The 19,872-nt window shown below is 37.1% G+C and overlaps 1 long non-coding RNA gene across 1 annotated transcript in view; it reads right to left on the bottom strand.

Annotated features, from left to right (window-relative positions):
• The window catches only part of LOC134324656 (uncharacterized), a 32,369-nt gene that overhangs the window by 5,970 nt on the left and 6,527 nt on the right, over window positions 1–19,872 (bottom strand). The window contains exons 3-4 of the long non-coding RNA XR_010014210.1: window positions 19,374–19,495; window positions 13,557–13,663 (exon numbers count right to left, since the gene is read on the bottom strand). This is a non-coding gene — a long non-coding RNA (uncharacterized LOC134324656). The remainder of the gene's footprint in view (window positions 1–13,556; window positions 13,664–19,373; window positions 19,496–19,872) is intronic.

The following is a 19,872-nucleotide window of genomic DNA, read 5'->3' as shown; positions in this document are numbered from 1 at the left end:
GTCTATAGAAACGCCTTATGTTCTAATACAAACACAAGATTTGTTTTCTCTGTATTGTTATAATAAATTACTCTGCTCTTAGTTTGTGCACACACTGAACTGTTTCCAGTTCATTAAATATGGCAATTTTATTTGCTTTTACATGTACCTTTTAAAATTAATGCATTAATTCATTGTCTGTTTTATCACCGCTTAATCCTAATCGGGGTCACCATGAGTTCAGTTCCTGGATGAAAGGCAGGAAACACCCTGGACAAGTCGCCAGTCCATCACAGGGCACACACACACTTTTGTATTTTTATTTTTGTATCTGCATGTCTTTGACTGTGGGAGGAAACCGGAGCTGCTGGAGGAAACCCACATGGACACAGGGAGTGTATGCAAACATCATACATAATACACCCAGACCACTCTACCTGGGAATAAAACTCAGGACCTTCTTGCTGTGAGGCGACCGTGCTATTACTATAGCTTTTTATACTAAACATCTTTTCATTATGACAGATTTACTTCATGTATTTGCAGTTCAGAGACTTGGACCAGCAAGTACTAGTGCTTCCACTGCCACATGGCAATTATGCTAATCTATCTTCTTCAATTGGACTCTAATCTATAAGTTATACTTGTATAGTGTTTCTTATTCCCTGTATATGAAGAACCAGTTTATTGTTTTCTTTGCTTCCAACACAACAACACGTTAGAGCAGAAAAAATACTAAATTATGCAGCATAGGAAAACTCCAGCACCACGACTGAGAAACACTGCACTAGTTCTGTTTGCTTCTCTGATTCCTCACTTCTCCATCCTATCCAAAACTATGTCATAGAAAGTGTATTTTTTTAATGAAAACAATAACATTAAAACACATACATACATTTATTATTTATTCATTTTACTAACTACTTGAGCATTGACAGGGTTGAGTAAACATTGGACACAAAAAATGACTACACCTTGGACCAGTGGTACCAGTCTGTGGGGCGCACAGAAAGAATAAAAAAAATTTTTTTTCTGTTTTATTGACAATTGCACTCTGAAAGATGTTTTTTTAATACTGTCTTTTTTAATACCATCAGTTTGTTCCTCTTGACGAGTTTCACGTGATACCAGAAAATTAAGCCCACAAACTAGCTAAAATAAGCAAAAAACTATTTTCCTTGGAGTGTCTCGTTCCCACTGATTTTCCATCATTATGCTTTTTGTGTTTTTTATTAGGCTTGTTGTATAATTTTATTTTAAATCCTCCTGCCCCCACCAGTCTGTGAAATTATATCTTATATGAAACTAGTCCATGGTGCAAAAAAGGTTGGGGACCACTGCCTTGGACTGATTGTAATCGATTACAAGGCATCACATGCTCTCTGGTTTACTTACTTTCTTACAAATGGGGTAATTTAAAGTAGTCATCTTCTTTATGTATGCAAATGTAATTAAAAATGTTGATAAAATATGTCCATACAAGCAGCACAGTGGCACAGCAAGTAGTGTTGGTTTACTTTAGGTTCTTCATTTGTTATTACACATGCCACTGAGTGTACTGGTTATTTTAAATTGACCTCTGTAACAACTACAAGCCCCATAATGCTCTTCACACCATGCCACCTGACCTTAGTCACATCACCTGATCATTCCCACCTGAAGCTCATCCCAGACCTGATTTCTTTTTTTCTACTTCATCATCTATCCCGAGATTTCCAAGTATGTCCATGATTGTCTGTTTTATTTATTAATATATTAGTTATTTAGTTGTTTTTTTCCTCTGTTCCTTGGTTAAGTATTATTGTAGCCTATCTGCTTCTTTTGTTGAACATAGCAGTTCGCCTTTATATTAGCGTAGAAGGTAGGTCCTGTGATTTATCCTGTAGAATTCTAGTCCTGTGATTAGTTAACATTGTATATCTTGCAGTAGCAAGCAGTAGTGGTGAGCATTACAGTTAGCAGTGTAGTATTAGTGTAGCAATTAGCGTAGTCCTTTGTAATCTTGGATTTAGAATCTTTTGGATCTAGAGTCTTTACCTTTGTCTTATCTCTTCAAAGTACCCCTCTCTAGTTATTGCATTGTACTTCATTTTAGTCACAATAGACCTTAGTAGTGTTACTAGTCAGAGTTGTTTGGATTTAGTCACAATAGACCTTAGCAGTGTTACTAGTCAGAGTTGTTTCGATTATCATGTGGTGGTGTGTCTATTACATACTGAATGAGGTTTTTTTTTTTTTTTTATATATATATCTATTCTTTTTGGTGTAAATAAGTACCTGCACTAGCGTTAGTTTAAAGTTTTGAGTGGTACACCCTATTAGAGATTGAATAAGTCAGTTTGTGATTTGCTCTGATGATTTGACTTGTGTCCCGGCTGTATTTCCACACCACATTTAATGATTGTGGGATAGGCTGTGTAACCACAATGACCCATGCCAGTTTAAATTCTAAACCAAATTAAATGAGAACGGGGAAGTATTTTAATCACACTGCTCATTTGCAGTACTGTATTAATCTGTTAATTTAGTTTCAGACAGTTTAAACATTTCGTGAGCAAGCACATCTCGTTTGACAAAATAAGCATAGAGAAAAGGAAACATGGAAGTGAAAATAATTCAGAAGCACTCCATTAGTGTGTTCGATGTTTCAAATCATTTTGCACAATACATGTGTTTCCCATTCTTCAGTTCTTTCACTCTCCCCATTGTTAAGCAAATAGTCAATAAAGGCCATGTTACAGTCCATATTTAATAAATCATTTCATATTCTCCCATGCATAGTTAGAAGCCGGATTTATTGTCTGATTGTAATGCAACTGATTTTTAAGGTTTGCGTTGCCATCAAACCTGACTGTCTGAGAAATGAGTGATGGGGGAGCTGCTCAACCCAGAAAGCGTGAGACAGAACAGATGTGGAGAGCCAGATGTGCTGGAAGTTTAGAGGCACAGGAAAAGTGAAGGAGATCAGGGTGAGAGGCAGTGAAGAGTGCGTGGGATGCTCCTCTATTTGTACTGCAGGTGATGTAATGCCTCTCCCTGCACCTTCAGTGCTCCTGTGTGCTGAGAGACGTGAAATGAGACGTAAAGCACCAAGACAGGTGTACAGATTTATTCAAGGTATCACTTCCTCATAACAAGGCCACAGGAGTGTACTGTATGATAATGTTTACTGTACAGAGGGAGCTGCACTTCATTTGGCCTACTGGGAGGTTTGTGGCCTTGTAAATCACACCACAGACACAGAGCTGAACTGTGAGGTTTTACAACTAATTATGGGAAATGGTTTGCGAAGCCTTATTTTAAATTAATTAAGTTTTTATCATAAAATAAGAGTCTTGGGATACCACTGAATTAAAAAAGAGAAAGTCATCCTTTCAGCCCAGTCAGCTTTTTGCATTAAACCACTCTGATAATTCCTAGATCAACAGTTTTATATGCTATTCTGTAATCTTTTAATCACATCTGAAATTAAGATTATAAGAGAATTTATTAAGTTATAACTATCACTAGGATTCCCAGAAACCTGAAATTTTCTTTATAGTGGTTGTAAGCAGGACCCTTGTTGTATTTTAGCCTTTTACCCTATATACAGTATAGGGCGGTCCTGGGTGGCTAAGTGGGTAGCACTGTCGCCTCACAGCAAGAAGGTCCTGGGTTCGATCCCCAGGTTGGGCGGTCTGGGTCCTTTCTGTGTGGAGTTAGCATGTTTTCCCCGTGTCTGCGTATGTTTACTCCGGGTGCCCTCGGTTTCCTCCCACAGTCCAAAGACATGCAAGTGAGGTGAATTGGAAATACAAAATTGTCCATGACTGCGTTCAATATAACCTCATAACCTCAATCATACTGATGAACCTTGTGTAATGAGTGACTACTGTTCCTGTAATGAATGTAACCAAAAGTGTAAAACATGACGTTAAAATCCTAATAAACAAACAAACAAACCAACCCTATATATAATTGTGGTAAAAATAGAACATCATATAGTTTGGCTACTTTTCTCAGAACATGATGATGATAAGTAAAGCTTAAATAATGAAATCACACTTTTTTCCACCTATGCACAAAGGCAAGCTACTCAGTTAGCTGTTATTTGCCTGTTTTTCAAGTGGCCCAAATCACATAACACATGGAATTATTGTACAAACTATTTAGAACAGTAGTGTGTTATGTGCACACAAACAATTTGTTCTGGATCTGTTTAATTCTTTCAGACCTCTATCACTGAATGTAAGTGTTAAGTGTTAAGTAGAAGGCCAAGAAATAAGCTATTATTAAAATAGCTAATAGTTCTATTATTACTCCTGTCTGTTCCCCATTTTATGGAACTGGTAAACGGGTCCAGTGCAACATGCTATAACAAACCAGAGCTGTGTGGATATTAAAACAGGTATTGTTCATTAGGTGATCCAAGCTAATCAAATAATACAATTCATACATATAGAGTGTATTCAGAGTGCCACTTTGCTGTGACACTCCAAATTTTAGTCAGATGCACCCTCGAATGATAATGCAAATTGAAACTGTGAAACCAAGGTCTAATAGCAGCTAGCTAGCCAACCTGTACGAAACAAGCTTTTTGTACATTACATATGTTCTAAAGAAGCTTAACATTTAGTTTAATAGCCTGGATGCTGAATTTCTTAACGGTTATACTGTAAATCTGTGCTCCTATTAGTGGTGCTGAAGAGCAGCTTTATTGTTTATTTTAGTCATTTCCTATTTTCTAAAACTGGGTTGCTAAAATGCTAAAAATGCATAGAACAGAACAGATTTATTCCATGCGTACATAGAACCCAGAGTCCAGATTTATTAATCATTGGTGTAGATATTATATGACCGCCAGTGAGTCAGGGAAGATGACTTATTTTTAAAAGTAAATCCTACAAATCAACCGTGTAACCCCTCTTATGATTGGGTAGCAAAAATTTCTGCATTCTTTTACTTTTTTCAGAGAAACTCCGGAACATCACGTCTATTCTTCTAGCCTTTAAAATGTCTCCAGCTGGTTGCAGCTGCACCACAAAGCAGAACAACACCTTGCAAAACTATAAGCGACCCTCACTCTGACAGCTTCGGTTCAGAGCATAACATCTGCAGATGTCACTTCCTAAAGGAGGTCAGGGGTCAGCAATAAACTGGAAGATGGTACTTTTTAATCATTTTAGCAGTGTTATTCAGTACTCTGCATTTGTTTGATGCAGCTTATACTTTGGGGTCCTCCTGTCATTTTGTATGAGGAGTTTCACTTGCTATCCTTGGTTTCATCTGGGTATTTGGGTTTCTTCATGTCTTCCAAAACACGCATTTTAACACAAAATTGTGGTAGAATGAGTTGTGGCCAATAAAAACATTAATCAATGCTAGCCACATACAGTACTGTGTAAAATATATATATTGATCTCAGTGTAGCATGTTGTGATCAATATGATCATGAAACAGACTCAGTATTGAATTTTTAAATATACAGCAATCTGAAATATTGTGGCGCCGGCGAGTAGGAAGAATAGCGTCAGGGCCGCAAGTGAGCTGCCTTTGGCAGTTCATTCAGTGGTTTAGGGACAGACACCCATTCATACAACAGACAAACATTTAAGCTACTTACCCAACCCTCACCGCAGCCACCCCACTCCCAACAACGGGATACACGGCTACGGTGAGCTTAGACACCACTGCCGCAAGGCTTTCTGGGTAAAGCCTGTGCCGGCCCCCCAGTGGCGACGCTACACTATTAAATCCCTCTCACTTTTAAAGTCTGTATGGTGATGCATACAGAGAAAAAAGATGTATTGATACATACAAGCAGTTTCTGAGAACACAAGTCAACATCATTTTGTGTTTAAATGAAAAACATCTGGTTCTCTTGACAGTATCCATGTGCACAATTATTCAACCCCCAGTCTCAGTACTTGGTGGAACATTCTTTGCCTTGATAACCTTTAATAAGCAATTTTGGTAATTGCTAACAAGCTTCTGACTCGTCTCTTGTGGAATCTTAGCCTGTTTATCTCAAGCAAAGGCCTCCAACTCACGGAAGTTTGATGACTTTTGTGCTGCAAGTGTGTTCTTTAAATCCCACCATGGGATTTAAATTTGAGACTGAGAATGCCACTCTAGGACATTACAGGACTGATTACTTAACCAATGTTGGGTTGACTTGGGGTGGCACAGTGGGTCCTGGGTTCGAATCTCAAATGAAGCAGTCTGGGTCCTTTTTGTGTGGTGTTGCATGTTCTCCATGTGTCCAAATTGGTTTTCTGATCAAGGTGTTTCCTACATTTCGCCCAGTGAATTGGACCCTCCACAAGCCTGACTAGGATAAACTAGTGGTAAAACAGACAATGAATGTTTACCCTAGGTTTGAAGGAGCAAGTAAATGTGCTGTGATAAATTAACCCCCTGTGAAGAAACCCACCATGACCCTGACTAGGAGAAAGATGTTAGTTTAAAATGAATGAATAATTAAATAACCAAACAAAACATCTTTACTGAATTTCCCATCATTTGTGCCTAAAAAGCCATTCTAGTTCAAAAGAATCTGAAGCTCATCTGTTTTTCCTCTCATAACAGATTGTTGCTAGCTAATACAGTGGTTACAATCTATCATCTGAAGAGGGTTAAGTGGAAACTACTCAAAAACAGTGACTAGTTTCCAAACATTTGCTAAGGATGAAGAATGGTAACTTCCATTTCCAGGACTAAAGTCAGACAACATTCCGTGGCTCTGGGAATGTAATTCGGCCCATTCTATCAGAGCTGTTTGCTTATGCTCTGGTTTATTATGATCAAAGCTGAGTCACAACAACACATCACATCTACAGTAAGTGTGCTTAAATGAAGTAAGAATTCCGTTAACATCTTGTTGTGTTTGTTGTAACTGTGGTTCTGTTGAAATGTAAATGGGCCAGAACAGCTGGAGCTGGGGTTCCTGGGTCTTGTGCCTCTTTATTTTGATAAAAACAGATAAATTTAAAAGGACTGCTTATGATATAGTGGCATGGCTTGTGCACACAGCTTGAATTTGTCTGGTTGCATAAGCATCTGATTATGATGTTACATTAGTGCAAGACCTTAGAGCTTTAAAATCTAAAGAAGCCTGAATGGTAAACGACGGCTCCCATGCTACGCATGCACTCTCTGATTTCATATTGGATACATATTTCATAGAGTACTGTCACAGATCAAAAGCAGTTCAATGGACCACACTGAAGATTTACGAACTTCTAACAGTCATTATCTTAGCCTCAGACTTTTATGGTATGGGCCCCTGATGTGCACTCGTTACTGACTACTGTCGCTATTATGTTCTTTCCTGTGACCATGAGCAAGATGCCTTGAAGTGCAGTAAATCTAGTTTTAGTTTGCCACTATGTTAACAAACATACTCTTAATATGCAGTCTTTGCTCTTCCCTTGTAGTGTTGTGAAGACATTTCATTTTTTAACTTTCTGTTTGAAATTCATTTGAAGCTGCTCCTGCACTTAAGTGTAAGCAGTGACGGAATGGACAAGTCTGATTAACAGTGGGTGAGGTAGAGAAAGGATTACATCTGGACACCAAAAGGGATGGGGTAGATGAGACTCCCTGTAGACTGCACTGCTCAGCAGACAAAGACGCCATAGAGCTGTGTGGAAGGAGCGTGCTGGGAGGGCAACCCACAAGAACCCTGGCTTCAAGCAGGCTAAGAGGAAGTAGGAGGAATCTGCCATAACTCACTTATAAAACAACATACAGAGCAGCTGATCTCAGGCCAACAGGCAGAGACTTTCTTTTAGCTTTTAAATTCATTTTAAATGGAGCTGCTTTTATATTTATTTTACTTACTAAATTATACGGCTTCTAATTTCACTAATATAAAATTGTAATAATAAAGTTGTTTTTGTCTTAGTTTAGTTCTTCTCATTAGCTGGGCTTACAATCAGCACAGAATATTTCCATACTGTTCAGATGGGACTAATACTTTCCACTCATCTATTATGAAAGCAAGTGCCCTTATAATACTATTTGCATGACTATTGTACTTCCTTAATCTTACTTTGGGACTAAATGGAATATGTCTTGTATTCTCTATTTGCTATTTTATATAATTATATCAGTAGACGTATTGGCTACACTAAAACGCCCATATGTGACTGAGTAAGTAAATGTGAATGTGTGATATCCTCACCATGCACCCACTGTTTCTGGGTAGGCTTCAGACCCATCAAGACCCTAATCAAGATGAAATGGTTGATAAAGATTAATAAACCAATAATTAAAACAATACTGTAATGGTTATTATAGGTCAATCAAATTAAATATTTTTATTTAATCTGTTTTATTTAGTCTCTAATCAGAAGAGCAGAACTATTCAAATCTAACTAAACATAATAAGAAAAGTATTTACTTTATTGTTAACTACTGTTTTATTTAAGAAATAATTATCATGAAAATAACATATAAACACTAGATAAAATTAATGGAAAAAACGGTTAGTTATTCATGGCTGCACCCAGGGATGCAACAAATTTTATGGTGATAACACAACAATTCATGAATCATAAATCACATTCACGCCATTGTTCATTTAATGGAACATGTTTCCCCAATTAGGAGTTGTCACAACAGGGCCTCCTTATTCAAAGAACAGCACTATGAAGGCCTCCCATTGGGAAGAGTGACTGTTTTTCCCTTGTTCTAGCTTTGTTGATTTGCTGCACAAAGGTAAACCTATTTATTCCTCTCTTAATTCTACCTGACGTTTACAATTACTGGCGATTTCCATTCTAGCAGTGACTCCTTCAGAAGTGCTGTTGATTGTCAAACACTTTGAAATGCTCAGACCACAGCTTGTTTTGTAAAGACAAAATACATGGCCTTTTTTCTAATGGGCAGAGAAACAATAGTGTACCAGCTATTCCATTACCTTTATTAATTACTATTTAAGTAATAAAATGGTAAATTAATTTACCATTAATTACTGATTTTTACTATCTTTACTGTCCTGGTGAGGTTGCATAGTTTTCTTAATACCCCACACCACATTTTAGAGCAGCCAGTCCACCTTCTACCTGTTTCTTCAATATTCCTCACAGACTCTGACCAGAGACAAGATTTCTAAGATCCATTGTTAACAGAACACTCTACCAGCTGCACCATGCCACCCTAGTATCCATCACACAAATGATTTAAATTACAAAATTAGTAGCAATGTAGACATTTTCTCTGGTCAAAAATGACCCACCTGCTATCACAGGTATGGACTGCTTTATGGGCAAGACACTATATTGTCTCCTATATCTAATGTATATACACTGATCAGCCATAACATTAAAACCACCTCCTTGTTTCTACACTCACTGTCCATTTTATCAGCTGCACTTACCATATAGAAGCACTTTAATTGAAGTTCTACAATTACTGACTGTAGTCCATCTGTTTCTCTACATATCTTTTTAGCCTGCTTTCACCCTGTTCTTCAATGGTCAGGACCCCCACAGGACCACCACCGAGTAGGTATTATTTAGGTGGTGGATCATTCTCAGCACTGCAGTGACAATGACATGGTGGTGGTGTGTTAGTGTGTGTTGTGCTGGTATGAGTGGATCAGACACAGCAGCGATGCTGGAGTTTTTAAATACCGTGTCCACCTTGTAGATGTAAAGTCAGAGATGATCGCTCATCTATTGCTGCTGTTTGAGTTGGTTGGTCACCTTCTAGACCTTCATCAGTGGTCACAGGACGCTGCCCACGGGGCGCTGTTGGCTGGATATATTTTTGGTTGTTGTAGAACTTTAAAGTGCTTCTATATGGTAAGTGGAGCTGATAAAATGGACAGTGAGTGTAGAAACAAGGAGGTGGTTTTAATGTTATGGCTGATCGGTGTATCTTTATTAGTTAACTCATGTTGGGCTATAAAAATAACATTTGCTTAATTTAGTTTCTCACTGGTTGGTAATAAGAGCCAGGGTACAAAAATGATCCACCATCAGCCTCCTAGGGCACTTTTTACTAAATGACTGAAGCTGCCTACAGAGAATTTCTGGCTGATGTGCAGTGGTATTTGGGCCAAAAAAACTGTGTTCCAAAAATATCTTTGTGTCTGTGACTGTGTTTATCCTTTTGTTTCATTAAACAAAAATCTCACTAATATAAAAGCCTGTATGTATACAAATCTACAACGTGTCCTAAGAAGCCAAAGATTACGATGGCAATATTACTGGCAGAGTCTGATCTAACCTGGGACATTTAGTAACAGTAATAAATAGAACAGTATGTCAATCTGCAAACCACAGTGGAATCAAGAAATTTATTTGTTTGTCATGCTGGAACAATTTCTTGGATTCTCCATCGATGACTCAGCCCACAGACCAACATGTACAGTGAAATCAATCTTTCCAATAGATTATCCTTGGATTATTTCAGCAGATGATTTTAGATGTGATCATATGCTTCCTAATTTGCTTTGAAAGCAGGCATTGCTTTACATACTAATTATGTGATGGTCCACTTACACTTCAGCTTATGGAATATGTTGGCATAGGTTAGCTTGGTCCATTTAGTTAAAACATTCCTTAATCCATTTTTGACTTTTGCTTGGAACTATGCCATGCTTCTCCTCTTCCCATAATTCTTTGTATGTCTCCAAAACACTAATCAACAGGATTTGATCTTAATTAATGTTGATCAAAGGTTTAATCAGATTGAAAACTCAAAAAGTAATACAGACATTTACAACCTGTTTTTTTACTTATTGAACAGCTAATCATTTTTGAGGCTATGATTTTTTGGGCATAGTGGATATGCACCTGATTGAAATCTTCAGCCAAGTCCAAAATACCACTGCCAAATCCAAACTCTGTCTTAAGCAAAACAGGCATACAGTAAGTAGAGTATTGCTATGCTTATGTTCATGACAGCTCTTAAATGTATCCAAATGTCCTGCCAGACATCTCAGACTGGATTATTGAAGTAGGATTGTGGTTTGCAGACCTATGGTAGCATTTTGTATTTATATATTTCAATATCTAATATTTATGCTCCAGTATTACACCCTAATCTAACATAAGCTCTCTTATCAGTCCAAAATTGTATATTTCATCAAAGTTGACTTTATATATGCAAAAAACTATCCCAAAACATCCCCATTTAATTAGGCACTAGCAAATCTGATCTGGCAATGACTTTTATTTGTAATGCATTATTGCTTCAGTGTGTGGGCTAGGAAATCTTCTCCATACCACATCTGAGCCCTCTTAAAATGCTAGCCCAGTACCAAAACACATGCCTGAAACACAAATACTGTTTTTCAGACCTCGTTCACGAAAAACATAAACAAGTCAAATGGTCTGTAGAGCAAGTATTAAAGCTGTAATCATATCTTCTGTTTGTTAGCTCAATGTAGCCATTCATAAAACTGGATGCAGCAGTCTCTACAATGTTTGCACAATACAATTCCCACACTATCATATTTAACCCTTAATTAGGATAAATACATGATTCTCTTTCTGTTAAAAATGTTAAAGTGGAATTTTCACAAACTTGAAAAAATGAAAAAAATATGACACAGCCTTGTGTCTGTCCAGAGGAGGTTATTCACAAAGGGCATTAGTCAGAGAATCAACAGTTTACATAGGGGAAACTGTTCGTCCTAACCCGACACTGCTTATTAATGTAAAAACTCCCTCCCCATGGTGTTCTCAAAATCATATTGTGGAAATGTCTTTCTACAGAAGAGACTGGAAAATGGTCAAGATTACCTCTAGTGGATGTCATGATTGCCATGTACAGAGTAATCAAGTCAAGTCACCATCATTTCTTTGGTACATTTCAAAAACAACAATTGTCAGCCAAGTGCTGTACAAGAAAATTAACCAACTTCAACAGGCAGTGACCAACCCAGTAGACAACACAGAATAAGTAAAGAAATAACCCATGATTCATAATAAAGGCACAGAGAGATGCCCTAAGAATGACACTTTAAAATGTATAGGTCTTTTAAATATGTTGCTTTCAATTTCAATCTAATTTCACATTAGTTAATACAAAAAGTTTTTTTTTATTCTATTTTATGACCTCATTTGCCTTCTTAATTTTGTGCAGATATACACTTTAAAACATAAAACTGTAGATTTACATTTAGAGCATAAAGTCTGCAGCTTAGTATGCTCAGACCTCCAAAAAAATCTTGTAGTACACGTCATCTTCCAGCTTTAAGCCATTACAAGCAAACTAGACTTCCGCTATCCCAGACCTTCTTGGTTTTTAGACTTATTCTAAAGGTCAAAAGATATAGGTCTTTCTGAGAGGTGTTTTCTGAATGATTACACTCTTGTGAGAGAATATTTAAGATCCCACACATGGCTGCTCTCTCATATTTGGTAAGATGAGAGGAAAGGAGTGGCGGCTGATGCCATGAATCACAGCAGATACACAGGACTGCACTTTCCAGCACTTTCTACATTAGCCAGGACTTCTGTACCTGTATTCTAGACCTTTACATTTATACTCAAGTATGGTAAAGAAAACCTCTCAGCTTTTATCACAAAAGTCAACAACAATATTTTTGTTTTATTCTTCTATCACATCTTTGTTGTGTCTACTTTTGTGTTTACTTAATGGCTTGTCTTTAGATTCTCTTTAGAGTCTCTCAGATTCAAAAGATAATTCTACATACAGTAATCCCTCCTCGATCGCGGGGGTTGCGTTCCAGAACCCTCCGCGAAAGGTGAAAATCCGCGAAGTAAAAACCATGTGTTTATATGGTTATTTTTATAACCCGATTCCATCGGCTTTAGCATTTAGCATCTTCTGATTAAAACCAATGGATTGAGGTAGCACACCATGCTCATAACATTTCCCTTCATGTAACGATAACAGTTACATTTCCTGACAAGCCCGAACTTGCAAATAAAAACACTCGGTACAAGTTTATACCAATTTAGAATCAGTAATATTTTATTTACGTTTGAAAAGAACTCCATTCGTTTGTCCGCACCGTCACTTGATCACTAAGGCAGTGTCGGATGCTCACTCGTTTTTGAGTGAAAATAACGTTGACATGTTAAGAAGTGAGGATTTTAAATCATCTAGGATTTGGAACAGCCTACTTATCGGGAGCGCGCACAGCATGATGTAAAATGCGTCTATGTAGAGCTTTTCGAACACATCCCCCTTGTCTGCAGAACTTTATTAAGTTCTCCCTCCTGTTCGTGTGCACGCTGTCTGTGCATGCCACTCTACGCATCTTGACCAATCACGTGCGGCTTTAACAGAAAAAAACCGGGGAAAAACGAATCGGCTCCCAACCAGGAGCCGAATCCCGTCGTTCACTTTAAAGAGCCGACTCTTAGAGCCGGATCGACCCATCACTAGCAGAAATCCGCGATTTATATTTAGACATGCTTGAAAATAAAATCCGCGATAGAGTGAAGCCGCAAAAGTCGAAGCGCGATATAGCGAGGGATTACTGTACTCTAAAAACAATGGTAGATAACAATAACCATTACATTTGTGGTAACCTAATGTATATAGACTAAACAAAAAATAACAACAAAAACATTGTTTGAAAACACCAGAAAACCCAATGTTGAAACACTCACTTGATGTTAAATGTCCAGTTTGTGAATCCCTGCCAGAAGCTGTCGCCCAGTCCAAGGGTGTATTTCCACCATGTTTTTCCAGATAGGGCTTCAGAGTCAATCCTGACCTACAGTAAATTAGTAATTAAAGTTAAGTGATTGTCACCTGTCTTCTTTTAGACAATATTAATTAAAAAAATATATGTAAATCACACATTAAAAAATGAAATAGCTAGCAGACAAAGCATAGACTATTTTTGGAAACAATTGTCACTTGCAAAGAGAAAGTCATACATCAGTTCTATGATTCATGGTCCTCTGGATCCACACTTATCTCAGATGGACGGAAAGACAGTGTTAATGTGTGCCATCAGATCCAAGTCCATCTTTCAGCTAATTCACAGGAAAAGCTCTCAGGAATTTAATTATTCTGTGCCAAAGACGAAAAGGACAACCCAGATTGTCATCAGTGAAGGGTGCAAAAAGCAACATCTGTCATGGTATGGAGGTGCATTGGTGCCCACAGCATGGGTGACTTGCATATGTGTGAAAGTACCCTTGACAGGAAGTGTGTATTGGGATTTTAAAGCGGCACATGCTGCCATCAAGATGACGTAATTTCCTGGGAAGTCCATGACTATATGAAAGGCATCTTTCTGCACGTGCTACACCAGTGTGGACTCGTAGTGAGTGTGCTTGACTGGCCGGACTACAGTCCAGATTTGTCTCCCATTGGTGCATCATAAAGAGAAGATTCAGACATTGTTGACTAAGTTCTGTTGAGTAGCTAAAGTCTCATATCAATGCAAAACTGCAACAGTTGGTGTCCACAGTTCCCCAAAAATTAAAACATGTAGTTAATAGACAAGAGGATGTAACGCAATGGCAAATATGTCCCAACTTTTTTGAGTGTGTTGCAGGCATAAATTATACATTTGTTTATATTTACAAAAGTCGGTCAGTGAAAACACTGGAATTTTTTTTTCTTTTATTGTATATATTGCGTTTTACATTTAGCATTTTACATTTCTGTAAATTGGGCATATTTACTCAGTACTTACTCAACATTTATTTATATCTCTAAAGTTAGCTTTTTTTGCAACAACAAAAAATAAACTAAAAAGTATTGTTAGTTAAATAAATAAACTAGATTGTTTTTTTCACTATTCCCCCCTAGCTTATTACTTTAGGTGGTATTGCAACATATCTACAATGATTTAACAGTTTGTTGGACATAGGGATAGTTTCTGTTAGCCATGATGCAGAAATTGTCATTATTAAATAGTTTTGTCTGTTCCGTGCATTACTTCTGCTGCCTCCTTCTTTGAAGGTTATAGCTTGAAGCAACATCATTAAAAGAATAAACTAAGGGTGGAGATTGAAGCATGCCATGAACATATGGTTGATTTATGTTGCACATGGATGCTTTTATGTTACATATTCATGTCTTCATCCTTCAGGAAACAAAACTTCTGCCAGCAGATGCTCTTCATGCTAGCCTAACCCCAGGAGAGTGCAAAAGAGAATCTGTACCTGAGTGAGAGCCTGATCTGAGCTTTCATTCAGGATTCTCAGAATGCTACAGGTGTTTCTGATAAGTCGAGCTGCTGGCCATGGTTCGACACGGAGAGCTAAACTCTTTTATAAACAAAACCAAACATAGCCTAAACAGCAGGAAGTTGTCTAGAGGGACAGAAAGAGACATGTCTTGGCTTTTCTATTAGAAACATATTTATAGATAAAATTCTTATCTGTTTCTAATAAAACATTTACTATTAGTAATCATTCATGTAATAACATTAGCAGATTTGTGTCAGCATCAGAATGCTTAAAAACACAGTTATAGGATCAAGATTTTTTGTGTTTATGTGTATCACCTTAGCAGTCAGTTTAACAATGCAAATTAGTTTAATAACTATTACATTTAACACATTGCAAGGAACAAAATGTAAATGTGTCAAACAATTGTGCTGTGTTGCTGTAAAAGTAATGAAAATTCACTTTGTAGTGCTTTAGGCTTATTTATGTTATAAATGCTATGCACCCCATTTTGGAAAAAGAGAATAATTGTGAATAATTCTGTAAAATATATATTTATTTACAAAATGGCTTTTTATGTTTTGTCTGACCAACTTAATTGCAATTTGAACACATTTTAAATTTGATGCCTGCTACACACCTAAAAAAAACATTGGGACATGGGCAAAATAAAAATGTAAAGTTTATAATAAATTAAGGTTATACTGTTTAGTAATTTGGTACTATGTTTCTTCTTATTTAATTCTGATCTTAAAAGTTTTTGTTTGCTGCATTTTATGTGATTAATTCCCTCTTGTGAATTTAGGGTTTAGCCATGTGGTTATAGCCTAAATCCATAAGTGATTTAATTTTGTAGGAGACAGATGGAATTTGTGAGATTACTGAATGGTCCCATCCAACCAAACACATTGATATATTTATCTTTAGTAACCTCTGTTCCCCAGGTCAGGATAGCTGTGGATAAGCAGCATCCTGGAAACACATAAAAGCAATATTATGCCATATTCATATTAGACCTAGGCATGGGTATCGAATACCCAGCCATTATATCACACCTAAGGGCAGTTAAGGACTGCCAATCCATGCACTTGCATGTTTTTGAAGGTAAAAGGAATACTAAGCCACTTTTCCACACGCAAGGTTTATAGAACACAACCATTATGGACTAGAAATGAATCAATTAATAAATAAACAAATGTTTTAAAAAGCATTTTATTTTAATTATTATAAATTCTGGCTTGCTTTTAAAAATAAGCAACTTGCAGTCTTTAACAAGTAATAATTTCCCCTGCCATTAGCAGCCCAAGATCAGCCAATGTCTTTTTAATACAGTAGTGGGTTTTCTCATCAGTCTGCAGAGACCACAGTACAGCCCAGAATTTACACAGGACATTTTATAACAATGATTTAAAAAATGATCCTGTAGTCTTGTAAACGATTGTTTCCCTTAAGATATAAACAACAAGGATTACGCAAAATTAATTAATGTTATGGCTGGAAGACTGTTTTAGAAGGTTTGGGGCACCGTTTGTCTCAGTGCCTGCCAGCATTAGTAAATTATAGATGCTGGGGCATCATAGCAGACCACAGAGGGAGTTAATGACTGGTAAATGTAGTGAAAAATAAAATGACTGGAAATAATATGAAAGGGTTTGGATAAATAATTTGATTAAATGCTGCACCTCAACAATCAGAGGTATTGCTATTTAACAGATGTGAGTGTGGTTAACATTAGCTGTTTTTCTAGGGTGTTAGTCACTGGTGCATAGATGCGAGGAAAGTATGACCAAAATTGCAAAGGTTATACAGTACCCTAAAATCAAACTGTTGTTCGGGTTTTATGCTTTTAAGTAACATTATGACTAACTAAAACTTAATTCTGATTTGAGGGGATGTATCAGCCAGCAAATTTGTTGGTATTATTAACTGTGCCAGCTTGCCAGCTAGACTTATAATCATCATTATTTCCATGTATTATCATTTCTAAGATAATTTTCCATTCATATTAGAACCTGTTGCCCCATTAAAATGTATAGGTTTGCTACTGCCTATGCGGCTCTTTAGCACTGTATTCTATTTCCAAATCTCTAGTCTCTGATCTCTGAATCAGAAATCAGTTCTACATAGATCTTCCAAACCCATGTTTCATTTGCATTGATGAATTTCTTTACAGATATACAGAACATTTCCACGTCTAAGGCTGATCCTTGGCATGGTATGATCACACATCACTTCACACAAAACAAGAGAAGTTCCTGTACTAAAAAAACAGGCCTTGCTTAAGTAACGGGCCCATTTTAAATATGCATTGCTCTTTGCTGAAGTGTGCTTACACAGTGATCTCAGTCAAGAACAGCAGACCAAATCCTGCATGGGGGAAACACATTGCGGGTGGTATTTCATGCTGGACTACATTTCAATAATGTCACGCCAAGCCACGGTGGATTTTGCTCCTGGTGGCATTTAGAGAAGTTGGTAATGTATTCTTCACAGTGTGGTCCATTTCTTTTCTAGGTGGACTTGAGATGCAAATTTGGCTGATGACAAATTGGGACAGGTGGGAAAGGTCACACAGATTTGCCCTTAAGTTTGTTCTGGAAATATAGAAAGGTAAGAACAAGGCGTAGTTAAGACTTGAATAAAACTTCTAAACTGTATTAAATACTGTACTTTGATAAAAAATTAGGTCTAGACAGTAATACAAACAAAAGGTTTCCTGCTGATGGCATGTTTGTAGTTTGTGTTGTGTAGTTGTTTTTATCCTTTCTTATAATCTTTAAAGTATATTCTACACACACAACTGCTTTAACAGATTTAACCTACAAGAACGGGAAGCAAATCAAGTTCCTCAGATGTCTTTAAAACAGGTATTCAATCTTTCTGTCATATATCGTTAAAATGAGTCATTAGAGTGTTTGTGCACCAATGAATAAGCTCAGACAGCAGTCCGATTTGTATCTCCTTGAACAATAATATATGAATTGCGAGCATAGAAATGGTCTGGAAGTGTAACCTTACGAGACGGTACCCTCTGCTGGGTTTAGCTAATGTTCAAACCAGTAAATCTGTCGGCTGAATTTTAAGACGCCAGTGATGCAGCAGTAGACAAAGGGAGGCTGAAGCTGTGCAGTTCAGAGTTCATGCCTGCAGAGAGAAGGGTTCTGAGACTTGACACAAATTATGTTAGAGACCAAGGAGCAGAGTTGTAAATACATAAATATGCTAAAGCACTTGGATGTGGGAAACATGCCGTGCACATCATTCCTGTTGCAACATGACCCGTCTCTCTCTCTCTCTCTCTCTCTCTCTCTCTCTCTCTCTCTCCTCTCTCTCTCTCTCTCTCTCTCTCTCTCTCTGACATAAATGTGGCAATGCTTGATATTTAGATTTTTAAAAGTGGTTTTAAACTACAAACTACCTTTCCAGAACAGTTTTGTAAAAGGAATGAAAAAGTTCATTGTTAATTCTTTTAAATCTTTACTTTAAAAAAGTTCCTGTGATTTTACTATTAACTTTATTATATTTTGAAAATATAAACACATACAGAATTTGATGCCTTGAACACACTCCAAATAAGTTGGGATAGAGGCGTGTTTACCCCTGTATTTCATCACCTTTCCTATTAATGAGACTTATTAATGGTTTGGGAGCTGATGGCACTTATTCTATACCATACCTTTACAAACAGAGACAAATCTGGACTGCAGGCAGGCCAGTCAAGCACACATATTCTGTGTCCACAAAGCCAAGTCATTGTAGCTTGTACAGAAGAGGCCTAGCATTGTCTTTCTGAAATAATGGACTTCCTTGGAAAGACGATGCTGTGATGGTGGTGATTTTTCACATAATATTTTTCATTTTAAATAATTAATTTCCTTTTTTGAATGTAACTGCTGGTAAAGCAGCACCCCAGTAATCCTAAAGGACAAGACACCCCAATGTCTATGCAATTTTACTTTGCATAAAAATACAAACAAAGTGTATATGGTATAGAGTTTGGAGGATTACATTATGCAACATAAAATTAATAAATATTTTAAAATAATAATGTCTGGAGTGTTGCCTGACACTTTTTGGAAAGTGCAGGTCAGCATGACCCTTTTAATATTATTCGTAAAGCTTAACATGTCTTTTAGTGTTGGTAATTAAGGTGTCCTTTTTCACAATGTCTGTATTGGGGTGTCTTTTTAAAATTGTAGTACACATGGAAGTTTATATGAAATTACTTTTAATTGTGAAATTCTGTGCATGTGTGTGTGTGGCACTGTTCTAAAAATTACATATTGGACAATATCTTACTATATAAACTCCATCTGAAAACAGAGGCAGGCGAAAACAGCCAGGCAGAGTAGAGAAGATCACAGCATTGCGGGAATGGCAGGTTCCTCGGTGAGTTGAGTGAAAATAGCTTCTCTTCTCATCTGAGATTTCATTCATGGTTAGTCAAGCAAGAAGGAGCTGAGAAGGACTGGTGTTCATTTTTACTTGCCTGTTCTATTTTAAGGCATATGTACATCGTATTTCAAGGAAAGCTTTTTCTTTAGATAGATAGATAGATAGATAGATAGATAGATAGATAGATAGATAGATAGATAGATAGATAGATAGATAGATAGATAGATAGATAGATAGATAGATAGATAGATAGATAGATGCTGATCAGGTTGTGCTTCTCTGTACACAACTCGCCTCGTGCAGGTGAAACGATACAGTCGGCTACTGCACATGTGTCGGAGGGGGCGTGTGTCCGTTTGCTCTCCTCACACTGTGATTAGTACAAATTGTGAGTGGTTTAGAC

The sequence above is a fragment of the Trichomycterus rosablanca genome, chromosome 12, assembly GCF_030014385.1.
Source record: "Trichomycterus rosablanca isolate fTriRos1 chromosome 12, fTriRos1.hap1, whole genome shotgun sequence".
Taxonomy (NCBI): Eukaryota; Metazoa; Chordata; class Actinopteri; order Siluriformes; family Trichomycteridae; genus Trichomycterus; species Trichomycterus rosablanca.
Note: the sequence above shows the minus strand (reverse complement) of the source record. Positions and strands in the feature narration are given on the sequence as shown.